Below are 24,119 nucleotides of genomic sequence, written 5' to 3'. Positions count from 1 at the left end.
CAGTTTGTTAGTAACAATTGCACTTAAAACCTATGTTAGTTGAACAAGATGTAACCATGAATCATTGTAACATCTACGGCACATTATTACAATGAATAGTTACTGTATCTCTAATTTTTACTGCGGAGTGTGTGACAAGTGAAAGGGTAACACATCCCTAGTGGTCAAACCTTTGTGTGTCTTATGGAAAACTTTTCACTTTAATTGCTAATAAAATAAAATTGTTTTAACCTTTTTCTTCGAAGTTTCAGTCGATGACCTTAGCTCTCACAAACATACACGAATGTTTGATAACATCTATGGCACATGAACTCTACTCTATAATCACGATTCACGATATAACTATACGAATTAATAACCAGTTGTTGTCACAATTAATGCAAGATTTAATCAATGCGGTTGCTACGAAGGCGACACGACACTAAGGTTATTGACTGTGCATGTTTTTTCAATAGGGGAAATAAATCGTTGACTTCTAGCTCTAGGGGGCATTTTAAATACATTAAGATAATATAGGAATAAAGATATGTAAGGTAGATCCTACACGTCTGCTCGTTTGCCTCCTGTCACATAAAAAAAACACTATTATGTATTAGGTAATTAAAACATGTATGCGTCTGAATTTAACAAAGAGAACCCTTAAAAGGAACCTTTGTTATTATTATGGCATTATTTTTTAGATTTCCGTACCCATAGGGTGCTTACAAAATATAATGTAGGTATATAGTCCAGTAGAATTAGCTTTTAAATCGGAAATAATTCCTACAAAAGATTTTATTGTTTTAATGGCTTCATTGGTTGCCCATTAAGACTCTCCTAAGTTTTCGACTTCGACGGAGTTGTGCTTGAGTGGTGGGGGCCCCCGAAAGAGGCATTTTTTCGGTTTTCCGGTTATACCGCGTAAAGGACTTACCCTATCAAAAAGTGGTCTTCATGACGGTTGAAGGGCACTTAATCCTGCATTGAATAAGACCAAATTCATATGTTTTGGACAAACCGTTCTCGCGCTAAAGTTCGGCAAAGTAGAAAATATACGTATAATTAATGACCCTCTCCACGTCCAATGGTTTGTTACCCACAGGCTTCCAAGTCTTGAAAAGGGCCACCTCAACCAGTGTAACCCTATCAAGGCTTACGAGCTTGATGCGCCTATCCTTGTTCGTCCCAGCCGTTCCTTAACTGCGGTTGCTGCACCTCTTCCTGGCACTCACCTGAACGACTCTGTGTTACCTACTGTGGCTGCCCCTCTTCCTTGTATCCTCCTGCATGACTACGTTGCCTAGCCGTATGCCTGGTCTAAGGTTCGACGCCAAAAATCAACAACAACAAGTTCATATTAAAACGCTGAAGAGTTTTTTGTTTGTTTGTTTGAACGCGCTAATCTTAAGAATTACTAGTTTGATTGAAATCATTATTTTTGTGTTGAATAGCTCATACATTGAGGAAGGCTATAGGATATATACAATCACTCTACGACTAATAGAGGCGAAGCAGTAAAGAAAAATGTTGCAAGCACGGGAAATAGTATTTAAACTATTTTCACTCGTACGAAGTTGATTTTGTGGCGTCGAACCTTGGACCAGGCATATGGCTCAGCAATGAAATCGTACAGGAGGGTACAAGGAAGAGGGGCAGCCACATTAGGTAACACAGAGTCGTTCAGGAGAGTGCCAGGAAGAGGTGCAGCAACCGCAGTTAAGGAACGGCTGGGACGAACAAGGATAAGCGAATCAAACTCGTGAGCCTTGTTAGGGTTACACTGGTTAAGGCGACCCTTTACAAGGCTTGGAAGCATGTGGGTAACAAGCCATTGGACGTGGAGAGGGTCATTAATTATACGTATATTTTCTACTTTGCCGAACTTTAGCGCGAGAACGGTTTGTCCAAAACATATGAATTTGGTCTTATTCAATGCAGGATTAAGTGCCCTTTAACCGTCATGAAGACCACTTTTCGATAGGGTAAGTCCTTTACGCGGTATAACCGGAAAACCGAAAAAACGCCTCTTTCGGGGGCCCCCACCACTTAAGCACAACTCCGTCGAAGTCGAAAACTTAGGAGAGTCTTAATGGGCAACCAATGAAGCCATTAAAGCAAAAAAATCTTTTGTAGGAATTATTTCCGATTTAATCAATTTTTGTGTTTAATTCTACTGGCCTAATAATACCCTTCGTGTGGGTTAGACTCACACTTGACTGTTCAAATTCTAAAGCGAGGAAGATATTGCAATTTTAGCATACTTTTAAAATTATATCGAGAGTGTACGCCATGAGTACCTATACGTATATTTTAAAAGAAGGTACAGTTGCCACGATATAAATAAAGAATTTTGTTTTTACTGTTGTTTTTTTTTGGCTGTACATAATAATTAATACAATGTTGCCAGTTATTTGATCTGAACACAAAGCTTTGGCGGTCTCCGGCGGTTCCCTGTGAAATCTTAGCCAGAGGGAATGTCTGGGGTTAGATGAAATTACCCCAACAGTTTAACTTTGGGATAAAACGGTAACGAACGAGCTAACATGGGAGTTTTGAAACTACGCGATACTGTTTTGGTAATTAGGTTATTTAAAGTTTGGATTAATAGCTCAGATCATTAACTTATCAGAAAATACTCGACACGTATTTTTAACTTTTTCAAAATAATGAAAATTGAAGGAGATAAAGCGCGCCAAAGTTCAAAAGAGGAGGCCCATGACGTCAAAGCGTGCTGAAAAGTGTGGCACTTTGTGACGTGCGTCACGCGAAGCTTTACCGCATCATAACTTGGTTATTACCTACTTGTTTGATTGACAAATAAAAATATACGTGTCCAATATTTTTTGATAATGTAATTGACGGACTAAAATTGTTTTTAGGAAACTAGCCTATTCTTCAATGCATAGGCATCAACACTAACAGTAGTGTATTAAGAGAATGCTTTCCAGTGAGTAGAGAGATGGAGTGTTTCGATACAGAGGTTCCGCGTTCGGCAGGACGCATAAAATCTCATTATTTTTTTTGGTTAAGACGCTGAAGGCTTCAACAATTTGGTTAAAAGAAAATGTTAATTAGAATGTCTTGTTTCTGGAGGGAAACTGCAGTGTAAGTCTACAGTAGCTGTAATGCTAATGACTACAGAACTCCCTTTTTTTTAAGTTAAAAATTTGGGTGTACCTAAGTTACTTCGGTGATTAAAAAAATCTGGTGAATCAACCTATAAAAATATAGATAAACAACAGAGTATCTAAGCATTTATCTTATTCCTTTTAATCCTTAAAATAAACCAAAGCCCCAGGACAGACCTCACATGTGTTATACCTCAAACATTTCCCCGGTCAAACACATCAAATTCTAATTTCTCACTCAATTTCACTCGAATCAGACGGGACTCCGAACTTAATTAAGCGAAAAAACGTTATTTACTTTGGCTTGACTATTCCCAAAGGTTTGTTTTAGGTTTTAAGTTTTTACAGAGTTAGAAGGTAAATAGAGGTGCTAGATTTATGTCAAAAGTTAAGAGGAGAATACCTACTTTTGTATTTGAGCAAGTGTAAAAATATTATTTTCCTATCCATTGTTGAAATGATGTTTTGATACAAACTAACGCCCGTATTCACAATATTACTGTAATGTCTCACAGTGCGCGTGAACGCACAGGGTGACACAATCACAGAGCTCTATTCAACGCTGTGCGTTCAATTTGCTGTGCATCGTTTGTGAAAACGGGCGTCAGTGGTGAATACAATACTGTGATAAATTGTTAAATTCAAGCAATTGTAAGTAAAAGCAGTAAAAGTTAGCACTAGCATGAAATATGATAGTGTGCCTTTAAAGAACTTTCGTAACGCTCGCGCTCGTAGCTAAAAATGTGACTCCGTGAATTTTCGTAGCATCACTACTACGGCGTAGGCACTGTAACGGTCGTTGAATATTTATTACAAGTTTAGGTAGTTAAGTCGCGGGCGGCTGCAAGGTAGTATAGTCTTTACATGTGTGGTGGCTCGCTACTGTTCGTTTTTCACAAGTTTTGATAGACATTAAACTATCGTTATGTGCATGTACTTGTACACGTACACGCACAAGTAAAGCTCACTGGCCTTCGTGAGTTGCAAGGTCTTTATCGACATTCATTAAGATTCATTGTCGGTCCTGTCCTTTCGTACTAGACTACTTATAGTGTCAGGTATAGTTGTAGGTTCAAATTCCGTGTGTAGAAACTACATAAAATTCCACAGAGTTAAGCTTGATGTGCCCTTAATGTGATAAAATATGTAAGGATATAAATTTATTTATTTCAGCATTACTCAATCAGTGCCTGATGTATGAGAGCGGCAGAGGGTGTTTTTTTGATGACAGACGTTAGCGAGAATTCAGATTTGTATGCTCGGTCACGTCATAATATGTCAATGCCACCCCTCCCGTGCCGCTCCCATACCTCAGGTACTGACTGAGTTAAACGCTAGATCTTTAAATACGTTAGCTAACCGCCGGTTACTATGAAAAACCCTGGTTAGTACGAAAATAACTAAAAGATTTCTCAATGAAAATATGACTGCTAAGAATAACAAAATCGATCCGTAATTCGCGGTCGTTAGTTATCAACTATCAAGGCATTACGAAATTAAATTAGTCAAACGGACGTTAATTTCGATTTGCTAAAATCGCCCACCTGTTGCCTAACCTTGTGTAATGTGAACAAGAACGTTTGTTGCATTTGGCCACAGTGGAGTCGTATCCCAGTACTTCGAAAATTTGTCATTGATCGCCACTGAAGGACAAAATATAAGCTGGACTCGTAGTCATAACTATGACTTACAGCCTGTAAGTTACAGGTGAATGTACGTATGTTTAGCCATTACTATTAAGAGTTCTGTAGAGGTGCAGCTGTTTAAAAGTTCCCCCCGCAGGGTGTTATTATGAATTTTTTAACACCATTTTCTCAAGATCATTGAAAGAAGGCAGCTAGCGGCTCATTTAGAGGAAGAGGGAAGACTTCCCTAGCCTATGGGCCCTCCTTCCATAGAAGGACACTCCTGGGTTTTTTCCGGCAGTTCGTGCTGAGACCGAGACACCGAGACAGGAGACCGTGATCTACAGTTTTTTTAAAGAAAGATTATTATTATTAGTAATTTGTATTGCAAAAATTAGCCCCTCATCTAACTAAGCTAAATATGCTTCTGTTACGAGTGGGCTCACCACAATAGTCGAGCGGCGGGATTCCAATCCGCGTTCCCCGGATCACGAGTCGGCCAGTCCGATTCCTTCACTTTCGTCTATCGTGGCTTCTTAAGTTGACTTTAGACAATGTGCACCTAGTCATTAGTTCGGGAGAGACACCGAGACAGGACACAGCTATCTTAATATTTTAGTTACCCTAACAAGCAAAGCAGCAACATTTAGATAGATAGATAGATAGATAGATAGATAAAACGTTTATTTGCATAACAGAAACACACATTACAAACAGAAAGTACCAAAAGTAGGACAAAATAGTACCCTCAGGACAATATGACATGGTATGGTAAGACAGAAATAAAAAGAAAAAAAATCATTATGACATACAATATACAGGGTGGAAACGATAAGTGATCTCACTCGATTATTTCTAAACTATACAAGATATCAAAAAACTAGTTACTGATCCTGAAAGTGCTTGATGAGCTCTATCAAACGGTACCAATAATAGGTTGAAGAATAAACTGGATCTAGCCGAAAATTCAATGTTTCCTGCTTCCATACATTTGGTACAGCCTCATAATATTAAAAACTACAAAAGACATCGTAAAACTGGTTACTGATTCTAAAAGTGCTTCACGAGTTCTATCCAACAGTATTAATATTCTATATATAAAGTTCCAGAATAAACTTGATCTATCTAAAAATCAATGTTTCCATCTTCCATACATTTAGTACTATCACAGATAATGCACTCATCTCTTGATAAATTATAGCAAATTTTATAGCTAATAAAGCCTAAAACTAATGTTTTCCATAAATAATTTTAAATAAGAATGCAATTTAAGAGTTAATTTTAAGTTTTAAAAAAATTACACTTCTAATATTGAGTGGTTGGCATACATTTAGTATGGAAGCTGGAAACATTGAATTTTCGGATAGATCCCGCTTATTCTGTAACCTGATATTGGTACCATTTGAAAGAGCTCGTGAAGCACTTTCAGGATCAGTAACCAGTTTTTCGATATCTGGTATAGTTTAGAAATAATCGAGTGAGATCACTTATCGTTTCCACCCTGTAGGTACACACTTTATACAGAAATGTGTGTCGCAGCAATGCAAAACGGCAATAGCTCAGTAATTGGTTTACTTAAAAGCAAACCACTGATTTTCAGCTATAGCCTAAGGACGAAAGAACGCGCGTAACACGTCAACGTGACGATTGGGGTGTGGTGAGTTTAAGTACATAAATATAACTAAATAGATTAAGATATTTATGATAAAGAGGAAAGGAGAAAATACACTGATAAAAATAATATAAAAATAAAAATTATGCAAATTATGCCAGGGTTCAACAAAACAACCACGCATTTGTGGTGGATATGATTTCGCAAGATTAATAAAGCCTTTTTATAAATAAATGTTAATGTAAGCATAGGTTAGAATTCGATGGGACTGACATGTTTTTGAACAAAAGTCCCTAAATAAAAACACATAAAAAAGGACTGATCTGCCTTTAGAACACTCAAAATACAGTCGCAGGGATCTCTGTGTCCCCCTCCATTGTGGATTTGTTTTGTTACTGAATGAAAAACAAGCGTAGCCGTAACTTTTGGGTTTTATTAGCATTCCATACGATGCTGGGATTTCATAATTTGTTGTCCTCTGCTTTGCAAATTTGCTGAAATTGGAAGACAAAGTTATTTTTGAACATAGGTACATTGTTGTGTTTGCGTGGTAATTTCGTTAGAACCTCAATTTCCGTAAAAACGATAAAGAAGTATGAGAATCAAAACCTAAGATGAATGTTATTTTATCTTGAGGTAAATGTTATAAGTTAAAAGTGGTAAAAGATATTACAGAACGAAGCTCGAAATAAGTTTAAATTTTAAGTTATTTTGTCAAGGTGGATTTCTATTTATCTGACGAGATGTATTGTTGTGATGCTTCAAAAGGGAATCGGTTTCAAATATTTAGTAGACCTACGACACGTTAGGAGCTATTACGATATGACCCATAACGCTAGTTAAAACGTTACCATACTAAGGCTGAACTTTGACCATAACTTTAACGACAACCGGTGTTTTTTTATGGAGTTTGACAGATTTTTGATGTTTGTCGAAGAAAGATGGTGCAACCCAGCCTAAATGTTTGTTATACATCTGATTCCGTTCTGATGTGTCTCTACACAACACGACAGACAAATATAAATCCGCCTTAATTCAATCCTAAGATAATCTCACGTAATACGGAACTAATTAAACACAAAAATAACATCAAATCGCTTCCCCGACCGCATTACAGTACACAAACAAACAAAACCGTCGGTTCATTGTAAAAGTCGAAGTAAAAATGATTCAGTGCACCGCGGAACATTCCTACCGAAATAAACGTAATAAAGCAACTTTACTGTGAACTGTAAATCGGCTCTCGCCTTATATTTACATTTACTTTTACATAAGTGACTGACTGACTGACAGAGATATTTAAGCAGTTCATGGACGCTTCCCAAGGTGTATTATTAAACGCAAATATCCATAAACTTAGCAAATACAACATAGAAATCTTTGAATGATGGTGAAAACAGTTGTAACACCCGTCAAAGAACATAATCATGGGTTATCAATACCTTGTTATGGTACCATGTTATTATGGAAAAATAATGATCTGTAAATACCATGATAAGATTATTTACTAAGTTTTTTTACTATACGAAAGTAGTTTTAGAAAAAAGACCAGTCAATTTGTTTCAATGTTATTTACAATTTGACACTGATGAATTTATTTTTATGATATTAAATTATTTTTGTTAAAGTGGGACAGAATACATTGTGCCACTTTAGAATTTAAAAAGTTACATCTCATCAAGAGACTTATTATCGTGTGGACGATTTGCTCAGGACCCAATACGAGTATAACTAGCGTTTTGAAATCTAAATATTGTATATATAAAAGGAGAAACTGAGTGACTGACATAATTATCAACGCACAGCCTAAACGGCTAAACGTAGGCACTTGAAATTTGGAAGGGACGTAGCTTAGGTACCGTAGAGGTGCACTAAAAAAGGAATTCCCGAAATTCCCACGGGAACGGGCCCCTAAGGGGGTAAAACGGGATCCACGCGTACGAAGTCGCGGGCGGCCGCTAGTCTTCTTCTAAATATATAAAAGGAGAAACTGACTGACTGACTGACAGATCAACGCACAGCCTAAATGGCTAAACGTAGGCACTTGAAATTTGGAAGGGACGTAGCTTAGGTACCGTAGAGGTGCACTAAGAAAGGAATTCCCGAAATTCCCACGGGAACGGGAATTAGCGGGAAAAACGGGATTCACGCGTACGAAGTCGCGGGTGGCCGCTAGTCTCCTATACAAGAAGACTTTTTAGATATCGCCACAGAATCCATGAAAGATTTTCTAGTGAACCAAACGCCTCTAAAGTTTCGCAAATGTAGACAGTGGTAATTGAATGGCTATGTGTAATACAATAAGAAGCTAGATGTCTTTCCAGCAAGGCTACGTGTCATCGGCGACCGCTCTACGGGCTTTAGTCGTAAAGAACGCATAAAAGTGATTCACACCGACCAGTCTCACACACACAAACGGCAGACTGGAATACAAATAAACACGTCATAAAGGAGCGCTTACACTGTTTGCATTGTAAATCGCCTCTCACCTCTTTCGGATGCGGTAATTGTTCACAAAGCTTACCGTTTATACTATTATTCGAAGTATAAACATAGAAACCGTTGGCTTTAGCCGTTATTTTAGGTTTGCATGAAAATGTTTTTCATACAAATTAAAGCTGTGTTAGATTGAGATCCTCCACGATCATGAAATAAAGTTGCTCAAAATGATGAATGGTCATTATTATTATCATTATAAATATGTCTAGGGTAGAACGTCAGGGTTAAAACCCCATTAACTTTATACAGGGTGTTAGGTAAATGGGTATATGAGCCGACACTAGCCCATGTTAACATGGTCATATAAATGGTATGGTGAAGTCAGAAAATTGATATCTTCATTTTAATTATTTTAATTTTCATACAAATCGGATTTTATAAAATTTATTTTGTATGAAAATAAAAAAATAAAATGATAATATCAAATTTCTGACTTCACCATACCATTTATATGACCATGTTAACATGGGCTGGTGTCGGCTCATATACCCATTTACCTAACACCCTGTATTATTGCTCTCTACTACAAGTTATTTAATCTAGATAAGAATGATTCCTCAGAAGTGAGGAAGGAAGTAACTTTCCCGGACAGTAACCCAGACACAATAGAAGTTTAATTATTATTTACTAGCTTTCCGCCCGAGGCTTCGCTCGAGTGGAATTTTGTCTGTCACAGAAAAACTTTATCGCGCGCGTCCCTGTTTTAAAAAACCGTGATAAAAACTATCCTATGTTCTTTCCCGGGACTCAAACAATCTCTATGCCAAATTTCATCAAAATCGGTTCAGTGGTTTAGGCGTGAAAGAGAGACAGACAGACAGACAGACAGTTACTTTCGCTTTTATAATATTAGTATAGAAGTATAGATTAGTATAGATAGCAGTTCATGTCGCGGAAAGTGTTAAGTTATCTTTAAGTCACATAAAGTCTATATCGGTTGTAACATTCCTAGCGACCAATTTTAAGAACTAACCTTTGTAACACACGCGGCCTTTGTTCGAACTTATTATTGAGACAGCCAACAGGCGTGATCCTACACAATGGAGGAACTACAAAGGAGTGAAAGAGTCCTCACGGTGAGGACCCTCCGCTGAGGGCGCCTGGTTAGTTGGACCTCGCCCTCTTGATAGCGCCTTTTAGGGCACCACCCTGCAGGGATGTTATGGATATCCGTAACTGTAACCGAAACTTTCGGATATCCGAAATAAAAAAATATCCGTAACCGTAACCATAACCGATTCAAAGGTTTCGGATAGTTTCGGATGTAGGCAGAGTCAAGCAAGTACCCTACGCTGATTTAATGATTGCATTTTGAAGTAACATTAGTTTTATCCCATGATATAAGCTTTTTTATAAGACCAAACTAAGGTGACAGATGCCAAAGAAAACTCTTCTGTTGTACCCATTCTATCCGTAAGGCATGAACTGTGTTGGACAACTATTGGAATTTGCATTCTATACTTAGCATAGATATCCGTAACCGTAACCGAAACTTTCGGATATCTGAAATAAAGAAATATCCGTAACCGTAACCGAAACCGGTATAATATTATTCCAATATCCGTAACCGTATCCATAACCGAAACTACATATCCATAACATCCCTACCACCCGGTATTATCGAGATCGTGCCTATAAAAAATATCGAAAACGCTGGTATTGTAGAACAGTCTTTAAATCACAAGACATAAGAGTTGTATTAGAGATGCGATCGTTTTTGTTTTTAGGTCCTTTGGTTGGAAATCATAGAATGTCTATTAAAATGTGAGAAGTGCTTAGTATGCGCTTTATAAGCCGCTCTTAGGACAACTTAATCGGTTGAATCAGCGTAAGTTCTAAGTTCAATTTCTAGTAGGGTCGACACTAAGAGTAGGCGCACACCGTTGATTTTTCGTTGGCCGATAGTTTAGTCGGGCTGTTGATCAGTATGGACATTGGACATGTATGGGAGTGCGCACACTACGCCGATTCGATTTGGCCGATTCTTCATACAATTTGAAATCGGGCACAACTATCGGCCAACTAAAAATCAACGGTGTGCGCCTACTCTAAGGCTAAGGCTGGGTTGCACCATCTTACTTTAACTTTGACAAACGTCAAAAATCTGTCAAACTCCATACAAAAAACGCCGGTTATCGTTATAGTTTCGGTCAAAGTTAGGTGGTGCAACCCAGCCTAAGATACGAATTAAAGTTATAATTGCTGATTACTACCACCAAAGCATGTCACTATTTAATTGAGCAATTGATACGTGTCTAAACATTGCTTTAAATAAGCATGCTCAATGCTTATTACGAGTTGTTCGACTACGCTTTGTTAACCGACTTCAAAAATGAGGAAGTTGTCAATTCGGTTGGTACGTTTTCTTTAAACATGCTAATAAGTATGACAATTTAAGTCTCTTACATTTTGTCCTTAGCGAGAATCGAACCGATACCCAGTGATCCAGGCGACCAACTATTAAATATCAGATTTCATCATCATCATCATTTCAGCCATAGGACGTCCACTGCTGAACATAGGCCTCCCCCTAACCTAGAGGATTTATAGTGGCTTTATATGATCCCACAAAAGAATACCTCTGATTTTCTATCCGAGCGTACCTTATGATATAAGATTAACAATTTACCTTATAGATCCCTTTTGGGTATTACGTCATATCCTTTGATCATTTCCGGCTTACTATTTCGACTTTTGTGGTTTCTTATACAGAGACTTGTTAAGATTTCAAGTTATTTATTTTTAAATCAATTAGTATTTTAATCGATATTATATTTCACTCGATATTTTATCACAGAAGTGTTGTTCAATGCACTAAACTAAAATTATTACTTGTAAATCAATTTAATTATTTGTTTATAATAACTTAATTATTTATTTAAATAATCACGAGATATTCTGTCACTCGATACTTTACGATATCGTAAAAAAAGGACGCCATCTTTGATGGCGGGCTTGCAATTCGAACCGAGAACGAGTTGTGATACTTGTGCGTATTTATTCCGAAAAATAAATGGATTCCGAGGGTGCTGCGGCTTACATTGTTTTAAAAGTTCAGAAGTGGAAGAATCTAAGCATATTTATGGTTAAATAATAAGTATTACTGTGACTAAAAAGGTAAAACGTGCGGAAACCTGGTAAGTATTTGAACGATTTTTTTTCGATCTGATTTTCATAAACATCTGATACACTTGTGAATACTTGATTAACATGAAAATTACCTGCCTGAGTGGTAGTCAAATATGATGATAAACATAGTACAGTGACAATGGTAAAAATTCCATTTTCGTGACATCCAATAATGTTTTGGTTTAATGGTGTGCGGTCCTGGGTTGGCATGTTTGGGACAAGTTGGTTTAAAACACATGTTTAAAACACTGTTTAAAGCATTTTGAAATGGAACAGTGTTTTAGTGCTTAAAGACATAGATTTAAAACTACTTTTCATCACGAATGAATGGAAGTAAATAGAGATGAATCAACATTTTATGACTTGTTTGGTTGCTTTGACAAAAAATAATTTGGGTTATACTATTGTTGTGAAAGTGCATGTTTTTTTTTGTGTTCTGGAGTTAACATTATAACAGACTTTAAAAAAAAAGGAGGTGGTTCTTAAAATTCATATGTGTTATTTTATGAGGTATTATCAGTCATAGAACTAATAATGATATGAAATAGTAAAAAGCAAGACATTCAAATTGATTAACTTCAAAATCCCCTCCGGTAAAGTCAACCCTATCGGGATAGGAAAGAACTTCATTGGCCGTTGAAATAAAGTAGTTTATTAGACTATGGGTATTGCCTTTAGTTTTAAATATTTTTATCTATCTATCCGACCTAAGTAAAAAAGAAACCTGAAAAACAAAAGGAACACCATGTTTGAAGCATTTTGGACGGTTTGTTTTATGTAATTTAAAAGAAATGGTTTTTTTTTCTTTTTCAACCCTGCGGTACCTACTTTTATGGAAATAATAAAATATGAAATTCAGTGCAACTAAAACATTTAACAGAACTTGGTATTCAATACATATTATATTATAAAGTAAATTATACTGAATTATGCAATGTAAGTGAGTTCATAAACACAATTCACAACCGTCAATCGCATAAAAATGTTTTCTGAGTATTTTCTTCTTTTTGGTAATTGGATGTACTTATTAATATGAATGGTATTACGTCATTTAATGTACACAAAGGAAAATTAGGAGCTACAAACATGCACCTCTATATGCATAACATTGATTTTTTATTGCGAAATATTTCTTTTTCTTCAATATAACACAGTTTTTACCGCTATTCCTACTATGGCTATTATTACTGAGAGTGAATGGAATGTTTCATTTGATGTTTTTTTTTTGTGTGTGTATGCTTTTCTCATTTTTGGCTTCCATCATAGATCATATTGAAACAATTGTGAATTTTCAGCTGTCCGTTCACTTTCCTTGAATATTCCTTTTCCTTAAAGTATCTAACATGAATCCCGACACTACCCCAACACATGTTGGAAATTCTCCTAGATCTCAGACGCCCAGGGTATCACCATCACCACTGCTTCCATGTAGGGGTGGTGAACCTTCGCGCATAGGTAAATCATCCCGGGTACGATTTTCAAGACGCAGATCTCATTCTCGAGAGTCTTCCTTCTCGAGACCTTCGAGAAGTAGATCCCCCAAATCTAAGTTCACTAAACGGCACAGACGTAACAAAAGTCGCAGTCAGTCGTTTTCGCGTCAGCGTGACTCTAGCCAACGGCGCTCACATTTAAAGTCAAAACGTAATCGAAACCGTTCGCATTCCAAGGGAAGTAGCAGATCCTCTAGCAGCGATTCTAATAAAACGCTGCGTACGCATACCAAACGTAGGAGAACATATTCTTCATCGCGTCACCGTAGACACTCTTATTCTTCGTCTCCTGAATCACGTCACCGATCGACTCACCGTTCTCACTGCTCTCGTGATTCTGAAACATCCACAGAGAAGTCCCTACTGGAAAAATTAGTTAATGCGTTGCACGATCGCAACAATTCCGGGAATTCTGGTACTGGACTACAAGGTGCTCAGAATGTTATACCCGATTTCGATCCCCAAGCAAAATCACAAACTATGAAGGATTGGCTAGCCAAAATCAATGAATCTGCTCAAGTTTATGGATGGTCAGATAGGCAAATCATATTCTACGCTTTGCCTAAACTTAAGGGTTTGGCTAAGCGGTGGTATGATGGGCTCACAAGTGTAAAATTTACATGGTCCGAGTGGCAGGACAAACTAATCAGCGCGTTCCCTTGCGAACAGAATTACGGTGACCTTCTGTCGGACATGTTGGCTCGAAAGACAAGACGTAATGAGACGCTCGAAGAATATTACTTCGACAAAATTGCGTTAATAAACCGCTGCAAACTGAAAGGAAAGCAAGCAGTAGATTGCTTGACCCACGGCATATTTGATCCGAATGTCAGGATGAATGTTCAGGGAGGAAATATACAGGAACCCGAAGGCGTCTTAAAGTATTTTAGGAATATTTCTAGTAAATTAGCCGATGTTCCAAGAAAGACGTTCACTGCGTATAGAGATCAAGGCGAAATAACGAAGCGGACTTCAGACCCTAATAATAGAAAAGGAACTTCGGTAACTTGTTTCAATTGTGGTGAACCGGGCCATATCGTTACTAAGTGTCCTAAGGAGGTTCTGAAGTGCCAAAAATGCCGGTTATTTGGACATGTCGATAAAGATTGTCGGGGACGTACCGAGACGGGAACGGCTCGCCCGCGTGGTACGCCCTCTGGATTGATAGGTGAAAAACGGGTCTTAAATATTATTCATACTGAAAGCGGTAATAAAAAATATTTCAAACAAATTACTGTGTGTGGGCAAAAGATGACATCATTTATTGATTTAGGCAGTCAATGCACATTAATAAGGGAAGATTATGCATCACGGCTAAATTTACCCATAGATAAGAGTAATTTACCAACATTAAAAGGTTTTGCGAGTCGTCCTATCGTCCCGCTTGGTAGAATCACGATTCAAATAGCATTAGATAGTCTAGATGAACAGGTGGATGCTTACTTAGTGGAAGCCACCATGCTGCCAGCTGATGTTCTCGTTGGACAGTCACTAACCGAGCTGCCACTGGTCCGTGCTTACAAAACTGACGAGGCTTTGATATTTTATAAAGATCAGCTGATAGGTAAGGAGAAACTCTCAGTGACAAATTTAGAAAATGTAGAGGTAGCTGGAGTGAAAGAAATAAAAGTTTCCATTGCGTCGCCCGTTACGGGCTCAATTTACATCTCTACGGACACTTGCATGAAAGAAAACAACGAGTACATGATATTACCAGGGGTGTACTCCGTTGAGAACGGAAAGGGTATGGTCATAATAATGGGATTTAGTGCGAATCCTTTTGAACTATCAAAAGGTACTCTTATAGCTCGAGCAATTATGCTGTCGTGTGAACAACTACCACAAGGTCCCTCGTTATCAACTCTTAATATTAGTATTAACTCTATATCGGAAGATTCCCCTACTGAATCCATTACTATTGACCAACTGAACAATGATAGTGATTTAGGACTAGACGTGAAAAATCAACTGTGTGATTTACTTAACTCACGGCGCGAATGTTTTGCATTCTCGTTGGAGGAGTTAGGTAGAACGTCGGATACTGAAATGCACATAAAGGTAAAGGACTCAGAACCGGTAACATACAGGCCGTATAGACTTTCGTTCTCCGAACGCGAAAAGGTGAATACGATTGTAAGTAGTATGCTGGCAAATGGGATTATTCGCGAGTCTCGGTCTGAGTATGCCAGCCCAATACTACTAGTTGCAAAGAAAAATGGCGACACGAGGCTATGCGTCGATTATAGGGCCTTGAACAGAAAGACTGTCAAGGAAAAGTTTCCCATGCCACTGATCGATGATCAGATTGACAGCCTTTCTGGTCAGGTTTTCTTCACAACTCTTGACCTCACATCTGGGTATCACCAGATACCAGTCTCTGAGGAATCCAAGCATCTGACGGCATTTGTCACGCCCGATGGGCATTACGAATATAATCGCATGCCCTTCGGGCTGACAAATGCACCAGCCGTATTCCAGAGGCTCATTCTAAATCTGTTGAAGAGACAGAATATTCCTGGGGTATTAGCATACATGGATGATATTATAATAGCATCCAAAACTATAGATGATGGAATGGAGAAACTGAGCTTAGTTCTGGATTTACTGAAAGAGGCTAATCTCACTTTGAACTTGTCTAAGTGCAACTTCTTTAGAAAATCTATAGAATATCTCGGTTTCGAAATATCCAATGAGGGCGTAAAACCCGGTCAGAAAAAGATAGCGGCAGTTGTTGGGTTTAAAGCACCGCAGAACGTACACGAAATACGACAGTTTGTCGGCCTTTGTAGCTTTTTCAGGAGGTTCGTACCTGGTTTTGCTACACTGGCCAGGCCTCTTACCATGTTGACAAAAGCTAATGTGCCTTGGGTGTGGGGTACAGACCAAATAGATGCTTTTACGAAACTTAAGGAGATACTAACAACCCGTCCAGTGTTGGCCATCTATAACCCTAATTATGAGACAGAGCTCCACACGGATGCCAGTTCAATGGGATTGGCTGGTATTCTGATGCAGCGCCCTGATGAAAAGTCACCCTTGAGACCTGTAGCCTATTTCAGTAGGCAGACAACGGCAGACGAACAACACTTTCACTCATATGAACTTGAAACTCTTGCCGTTGTCGCCTCCCTTAATAGGTTCAGGGTATACCTAATTGGCATCACCTTTAAGGTGATTACGGATTGTAATGCACTTCGCACAACTTTGACCAAAAGGGATTTAATCCCTAGGATAGCACGTTGGTGGCTCTTGGTACAGGAGTTTACGTTCACTATCGAGTATCGACCAGGTTCACAATTAGCACATGCCGATGCGCTAAGTCGAAACTCCATTCCAGAGAGTACAATAGTTGAAATACCTAACGATGCAAGGATAATGCAGGTAGAAGAAGTACACTGGCTACAATCGGTTCAAATGAGTGATCCAAGACTATGTCATATTAAGGCCGTTCTTGATACTAAAAGTCAGGAAGCAAAGGACATCAGGGAAAACTACGAGCTTAAAGAAGGAAAAATATATAGGAAGATCGAAGGTAACTTGAGATGGGCAGTTCCAAAGGAAGCGAGGTGGAAAATTTGTCAACAGTGTCACGACGAGGCTGGACACTTTTCCTATACAAAAACTCTCGAGAAAATAAGGCGTGACTATTGGTTCCCTAGAATGTCGCAATTTGTGAAAAAATACGTGCGAGCGTGTATACCATGTGCACATGCAAAGCAACCTGGAGGTAAGGGTCAAGGATTGTTACACCCAATCCCTAAGCCCCGTACTCCTTTTCAGTGTTTACACATGGATCATTTAGGGCCGTTCATCAAAAGTAAACGAGGTAACACCTACATTCTTGGTGTTATTGACAGTTTTACGAAATATATAATTCTGCGAGCTGTTAAGAATACTAAAAGCAAAACGACAATTGCAGTTCTCAGAGACATATTCGGCTTGTTTGGCACTCCACAACATCTAATATCAGATCGAGGTACAAGTTTTACATCAAAGGAATTTAAAGAGTACATAGACTCAGTGGGGACAAAACACACTCTTAATGCAGTCGCCACACCGCGTGCTAACGGACAAATTGAGCGGTACAATCGCTCAATTTTAGCGTCTCTCATAGCACTCTGCCACGGTGATGATGATAAGGACTGGGACGTACAGGTTACTAAGGTACAATGGAGCCTTAATAACACCATCAATCAGAGCACTGGTAAAACCCCAAGTGAAATCATTTTTGGTAAAAACACTGTAAACACTGTTGAAGGTCATTTACACGAAATTGACCAAACTGCTAAGGTTTCAGCTGAAAGTTTAGCTCAAACTAGAGATGAGGCCGTCGCAAACTTAGAAAAACAACAACATAATATGAAAAAGCGGTACGACAAGAAAAGATGCAAAGCAAAAGTATATAAAGTTGGTGATTTAGTTATGGCACTTAAAAGTACCAGAACTCCCGGTGAAAGTAATAAACTAGTCCCAGCTTACAGTGGCCCGTTTAAAGTGACGGCAGTTTTTGATCACGATCGCTACGAGATTAGTAGTGTGGACGGATATTCTAAAAAGAAATACAAAAATGTGTTTTCGGTAGATAAACTTAAACCCTGGGTTAGATTCACAGAATCTGAATCTGAGAGTGACTATGGTGAAAGTGATTAAATCATGATTTTGAATAGTATAATGACTATGTATATACATATATAAAGCAAATATAAAGCGATTAAAATAAAGTAAAAGATTGTGTAAAATAAAATATCATTTGACCGATTAGTTGATTTAGTGAGAGGGAATCATATAATACCCAAGGGCAGATGCGAGCATTGAGATCTTATCATTTATCCTAGTTATCTTTTAAACCTAACTTTTCCACTATCCCTCACTCATCTTATCCACTTTCCTCTCCTCACTATAAAAGTGAACTCTTCGTGACGGGGTATGTCTGTCCCCGTCATATGGGCTACCACAAAGTGAATCCAGTGAGCACTTACAATTGTGCAGATTGAGCAACGAAGCGCTTCTCAGATAAAGGCGCTACTCGGTGAGTTTTCATTAACTATTTACCTGGAGTGAGGTCGTAGCACATAATTGTGCAAGCGGCGCCCAGACAGTGAACATAAAATTATCTGGAGTGAGGTCGTAGTACATAGTGTGCAAGCGGCGCCCAGAATATCATCAATTACTTATCTGGAGTGAGGTCGTAGCACATTGTGTGCAAGCGGCGCCCAGAATATCATCATTTACTTATCTGGAGTGAGGTCGTAGCACATAGTGTGCAAGCGGCGCCCAGAAGATCATCATTTAGCTATCTGGAGTGAGGTCGTAGCACAATGTATGCAAGCGGCGCCCAGAATATTATCATCAGCTACCTGGAGTGAGGTCGTAGCACACAGTGTGCAAGCGGCGACCAGACGCGTAAGGAATCGATATTTGAAGTCAGACCGTAACCAAATGTGTATCGAAGATGCGAAGCAAGTAAACGTCGAGTGATGACCGAATAAACGTCGAGTGATGACCGAAAATTTACATTTCGGATTGTTTTGTTGTAACTATCTGGGAAAATAATTTATTCATGTTTGTTTCGAATGAGGACATTCATGAATTAGCAGGATGGCCGAGAGGTTTACTGACTTGTCTGTTTTTTTTATTTTGATTTCATACTGAATCTACATAATAATATTGTATTCATTGTCCATATAGTACTAGATATTGATTACTGCGATTGCTTAGTATCACAGCGACTCTCACCATTTTTTTTTATATTTAAATATATATATATTATTTATATATATATGTGTGTGTGTTTTTGAAGTTACAGATTCTGAATAATAGGCACTGTAGATGCGCCTAAATAATTGCACAATATAACTTTAGTTCTAAGGTCATATAAGTAATCGTGTCCGGGACGGACACCAGCTCAGGATGGCCGACTGTTAAGATTTCAAGTTATTTATTTTTAAATCAATTAGTATTTTAATCGATATTATATTTCACTCGATATTTTATCACAGAAGTGTTGTTCAATGCACTAAACTAAAATTATTACTTGTAAATCAATTTAATTATTTGTTTATAATAACTTAATTATTTATTTAAATAATCACGAGATATTCTGTCACTCGATACTTTACGATATCGTAAAAAAAGGACGCCATCTTTGATGGCGGGCTTGCAATTCGAACCGAGAACGAGTTGTGATACTTGTGCGTATTTATTCCGAAAAATAAATGGATTCCGAGGGTGCTGCGGCTTACATTGTTTTAAAAGACTAAAAATTTAAAAAATATCATAGACTCGAATTGAGAACCTCCTCCTTCTTTAGGGTTCCGTAGTCCTGACAAGGAACACTTATAGTTTTGATATGTCTGTCTGTCTGTCCGAGGTTTCGCTTGGAAGCTATTGGCACTAGAGAGTTGTAAATTTGTGGAGGTATGTATACTACATACCTCCACAAAATTACAACCGTTTTGTCGGCTTGATTAATATACATATTAATCAAGCCGACAAAACGGTAAAATAAAATAATACACAAAAATTTTTTTAGTGTAGCTCCCCTTATCCCCTATAAGGATAGTGGAATTTTGTTTCATCTTCTACTCCATCGTGTGGGGTATTGTTGGATAGGTATTTAATGGCTTAGGGGTTTCTAAGACGACATTTTTCCATTTAGGGATCTGTTTACAAATTACTAAAGTTTAAAGTGCCAATTTTTGTTCGAGTAGGGCGTCCCCTCCCCCCTCTAAAAACTAAACTGTTGGCTTAAAAAATCTGGAAAATGTCACTATGACAGCAGCTCATTGGCTATAACGAAAACGAATACGATACCGTTAATTTAACGTTTTAGATTTTTCACAATTAACAGTACCTACTTTCACACTTACTTCAGAGTTGGTGTGAAAATTCTAACTTTTCCGATGTTGAACAACTCGCAACAAAACGTTTCAAATACTGCGGCGAGGAAATGGCTCAAGAGGTTCGAGAGCTTAAAAGCGTCGGACTCGGAGGGCTATCGAGGCACTCACCACTTAACGAAGAATCAACGAATTCACCTCGGGTTGTGCACCTTTTGAACGATCTATAGATATTCAAGTATTTATATAATTATAGGATTAGATGGTTACAGATCGTTTCATCCACGAAGACGCGCCCCACCATTCTTCCGCGAATGTTTGAGTGTTATACACGCTAAATTATCAATGAGTGCGCTCGGATTGCACGGATCAAACTTCCTGCACCCCGCGTTTCCCTCAACCAAAAATCGGTGGGGCGCGTCTTCGTGGATGAAACGATCCATAATTCCTACTGCGACACCAATTGGGCAAAAAGTGTTTAATTTGGTTGTCCTGGTGTGAAGTGACATGAGAGACATTTTTTTTTACTCAGGAAAATGGCCTATCCATACCTACCGCAGGGGGACGGCAGGTTATGTGGGGCTTGAACCCACTAAAAACCTGGGGTGTTCCCTCTGCCGCATAGTGGTCGGCGCCTTGGGTACTAGAAACGACCAAGGCGCCTTCCGTGGACGTCCCACCCTACACGGCGGGACCCAACACGCCCCCAGTTAATGGGGGGCCGACAGGATTAGCCGGGACCGTGACATGAGAGCCATCGTTTTAGCGCTCACCAGTTGGCGCTACTGTAGGTGTTCAAAGGTCCTGGCTCTCGCTAGTGGCTAACACCCGTATTCACAAAAGATGCTTGCTTAAATGAAGCAGAAAATCGAACGCACAGCTTTGAATAGAGCTCTGGTCTGTGATTGGTTCGCGTGTGGCCCTGTGCATCCACGCGCACTGTGAGACATCTTAGTAATATTTGTGAATGTGGGCGTAAGACAGTGACGCCAACTGGTGAGTTCTGTAGCTGTAGGAGGACTATCACTTATATGCAGTCATCAGGATGTTAATGTTTAATTAAATTCTAGCTTTTACTGGCCAATCTGTTACAAATAAGGTTTATATCTCTATTATCCTTCTATTAAATAAATGGTCTATTAAAAGTACTTCGAAAACTCCCAATATTTCATTGCTTAGTTCGAGCGTCAGTTCGCGGCGAAGTGGGTGGCATCTGGCGCGCGGCCAGACCGACACACGATCTTAGTTTGCTAACAAACTACACGTAAACTTGGAGTACTTAACTGAGAAGTATTTGTTAATGATGTGGGGAAAGTGAAATGTTTTTTTTTGCTATTTATTATGGCATTATATTTGCTATTTTAGTTCAAGCCGAGGTAACTAGCTTACGAAATAAGAGAGTGTTAGTGCATAAATTTGAAGCAAATATAGCCGAACTGTGAAGGTGTCGGACTGGCCGACTCGTGATCCGAGGAACGCGGGCTCAATCGCGCCGCTGCACAGTGTTTTATGAAGACCATTTTTCGGACATGACCCTTTTATTCAAAAAGCGGATAGTTAAGGCGATTTAAATGATAGCTACGAAATCCCCATTTAGATAGCATGTCTAATTTTTACAAAATACAATTTTGAAAATTGACTATTTTGAATCCGGAAATATTTAGAAAATTGTTTTCTGTTAAACTAAGCATGTTAATCAATAACAATGTTAAGTACATAGATGGAGTATCTTATTCTACATATGAGTAATAGAATCTCGTAGATTTCTCAGATCAAAATTCAAAATTATACCCGTTTTATGATTATATATTTTTTTCTTAAATTAAAATAGCTCTTGCTGTGAATATACGAGTATGACTATCAAAATAATGTAATAATCCAGTGATTTTCGTTAGGCAGTCTAACTCAATCCCCAAAATATTAAAATAGTTATTCTCTGGCAGGTCGATCTGCTGATAACTGTACATAAAAAGTTTAGTTATTAGCACAAAGTTTAATGCGCATGTTCCTCCAACACGATGAGTGATAAATATTTACTCAATGTTTTAATGTTATGTTCCACTCTTTGAGGTTTCAGAGCGGTCGGTAAACATAATGCGCGGGAAATAAACACGTGGCAAATCAAAAATGGCGGCTACATATAAGTTTAAATTAGATTTAAAAAAATAGTAAAAATTAATGAATTAGGTAAATGAAGATTTTCAACTAACGGTCGCCTGTCGCCTTTTCACGGTATTGATTGGAGGGAGATTTTTGAACAGAAAATACTTTTATGTATTCTTAAAACGACAAACTAAACATCACTTTGTGGTCTCACAGTGCGCTTAGACGCACAGGGTGGCACACGAACCAATCACAGAGCTGTATTCAACGCTGTGCGTTCGATTTACTGCTTCACTTAAGGAAGCATCGTTTGTGAATACGGGCGTTAGTTACCTACTACCTTTATCTTTATCCTTCCTTAATCCGGCCCAGTCGCTAAATCCATTTCTAGTTGACATTTTCTACCTAAAACCACTGAAAAATGTTAGCTTCATAAGTCAAGTCAGTACATAAGTATACTAAGGCTGAGTTGCACCATCTTACTTTAACTTTGACAAACGTCAAAAATCTGTCAAACTCCATACAAAAAGCATTAAATTGCATTACTACTCCATACAAAAAGCATTGTTATTGTTACGGTTAAAATAAGGTGGTGCAACTCAGCCTTAATGTTCGAGATATCGGCACTCTTCTAAAAAGATACTTTAAAAAGATTTACTTTAAAGAGAATTTAGATACGTTTAAAATCAAAATCATTTAGAAACGGTAGAGTTATAACTGAAAAGATAAAAGTAAATCCAAAAAAGTTTTCAAAGCTACTTCATAATTTTTCTTATCCTTAAACCAAGTTATCACCGCCATATTTTCAGTCTAGTTACACTGAAAACGAGTCTAACTTTCCATCGCGTCTAGCCATCTCGTGACGGACGGCCTCCGATGGGAGGCAGACAAATTACTATCTATTACGTTTACAAATACTTATATCGGATGTCGTGCGATGTGTTTTTGCTTACCACAACCACAGATAAACGAGAACAGACTACTAATTTGCGTGAGTTAAAAACATGTTTGAAAATCAGACTCAATTCATAAAGTTTTGGAAATTTAGGTAATTCTTTCACTGCGTTTGGCACCTATTGCTATTCATTTTATTGATTGATTAACGAATTAATACAATTAGTTCAGATAAAACATTCACGATTATAAAAGCACAGTTTGATTAAAATAGTTTGTATTATAGATGTAAACGCCTAAACGTTACCACGACAGCTATACCAAGAGCCAAACGACAGACAAGAAAAAATATTGTAGAAATTTTAAAAAGACATGAAATATTTTACAAAGTTTAAACAAAAAACAAATAACCCATCCTTCTGGCGTAGTCGGTTAAAAATCCCTTTCGACCAAGAAACTTTGCACAACCAAAAGATTCTGATTCATCTCATCAGAAATATCCTTAATTTTGATTTCTTTCCTAAGTTTTCTAACATACCTAATTGCTTCAAAGTTGATTGCGAATGGACTGGCTTTTATCCCCTAGCTGTACGCCTGTACCAGCCAGTATTTGCTCGTCTGGCACCGCGCAACCTTCACGGATCAAGTTGCCCTTTATATTTTATTTCCCCGTTATTTTGCGACGATAATTGGGTACTTACACAGATATCGGTTTGTCGGGAGAGAGGCGGTACTCTGTAAAAGTATAAGTACTTATGTCGAAAATTTTAGCTTAGATTTCCTAGCGTACCGTAGTTTTTTTTCTGTCTGTGTAAGTC

The 24,119-nt window shown here is 38.2% G+C and overlaps 1 protein-coding gene across 1 annotated transcript in view; it reads right to left on the bottom strand.

The window, feature by feature from the left end:
* The window catches only part of LOC135079899 (uncharacterized), a 107,840-nt gene that overhangs the window by 24,562 nt on the left and 59,159 nt on the right, over positions 1–24,119 (bottom strand). The gene's annotated exons all lie outside the window — the stretch shown is intronic.

Source organism: Ostrinia nubilalis, chromosome 2 (assembly GCF_963855985.1).
Source record: "Ostrinia nubilalis chromosome 2, ilOstNubi1.1, whole genome shotgun sequence".
NCBI lineage: Eukaryota > Metazoa > Arthropoda > Insecta > Lepidoptera > Crambidae > Ostrinia > Ostrinia nubilalis.
The sequence above is the reverse complement of the archived record's forward strand: the minus strand, read 5'-3'. Positions and strand labels throughout refer to the sequence as shown.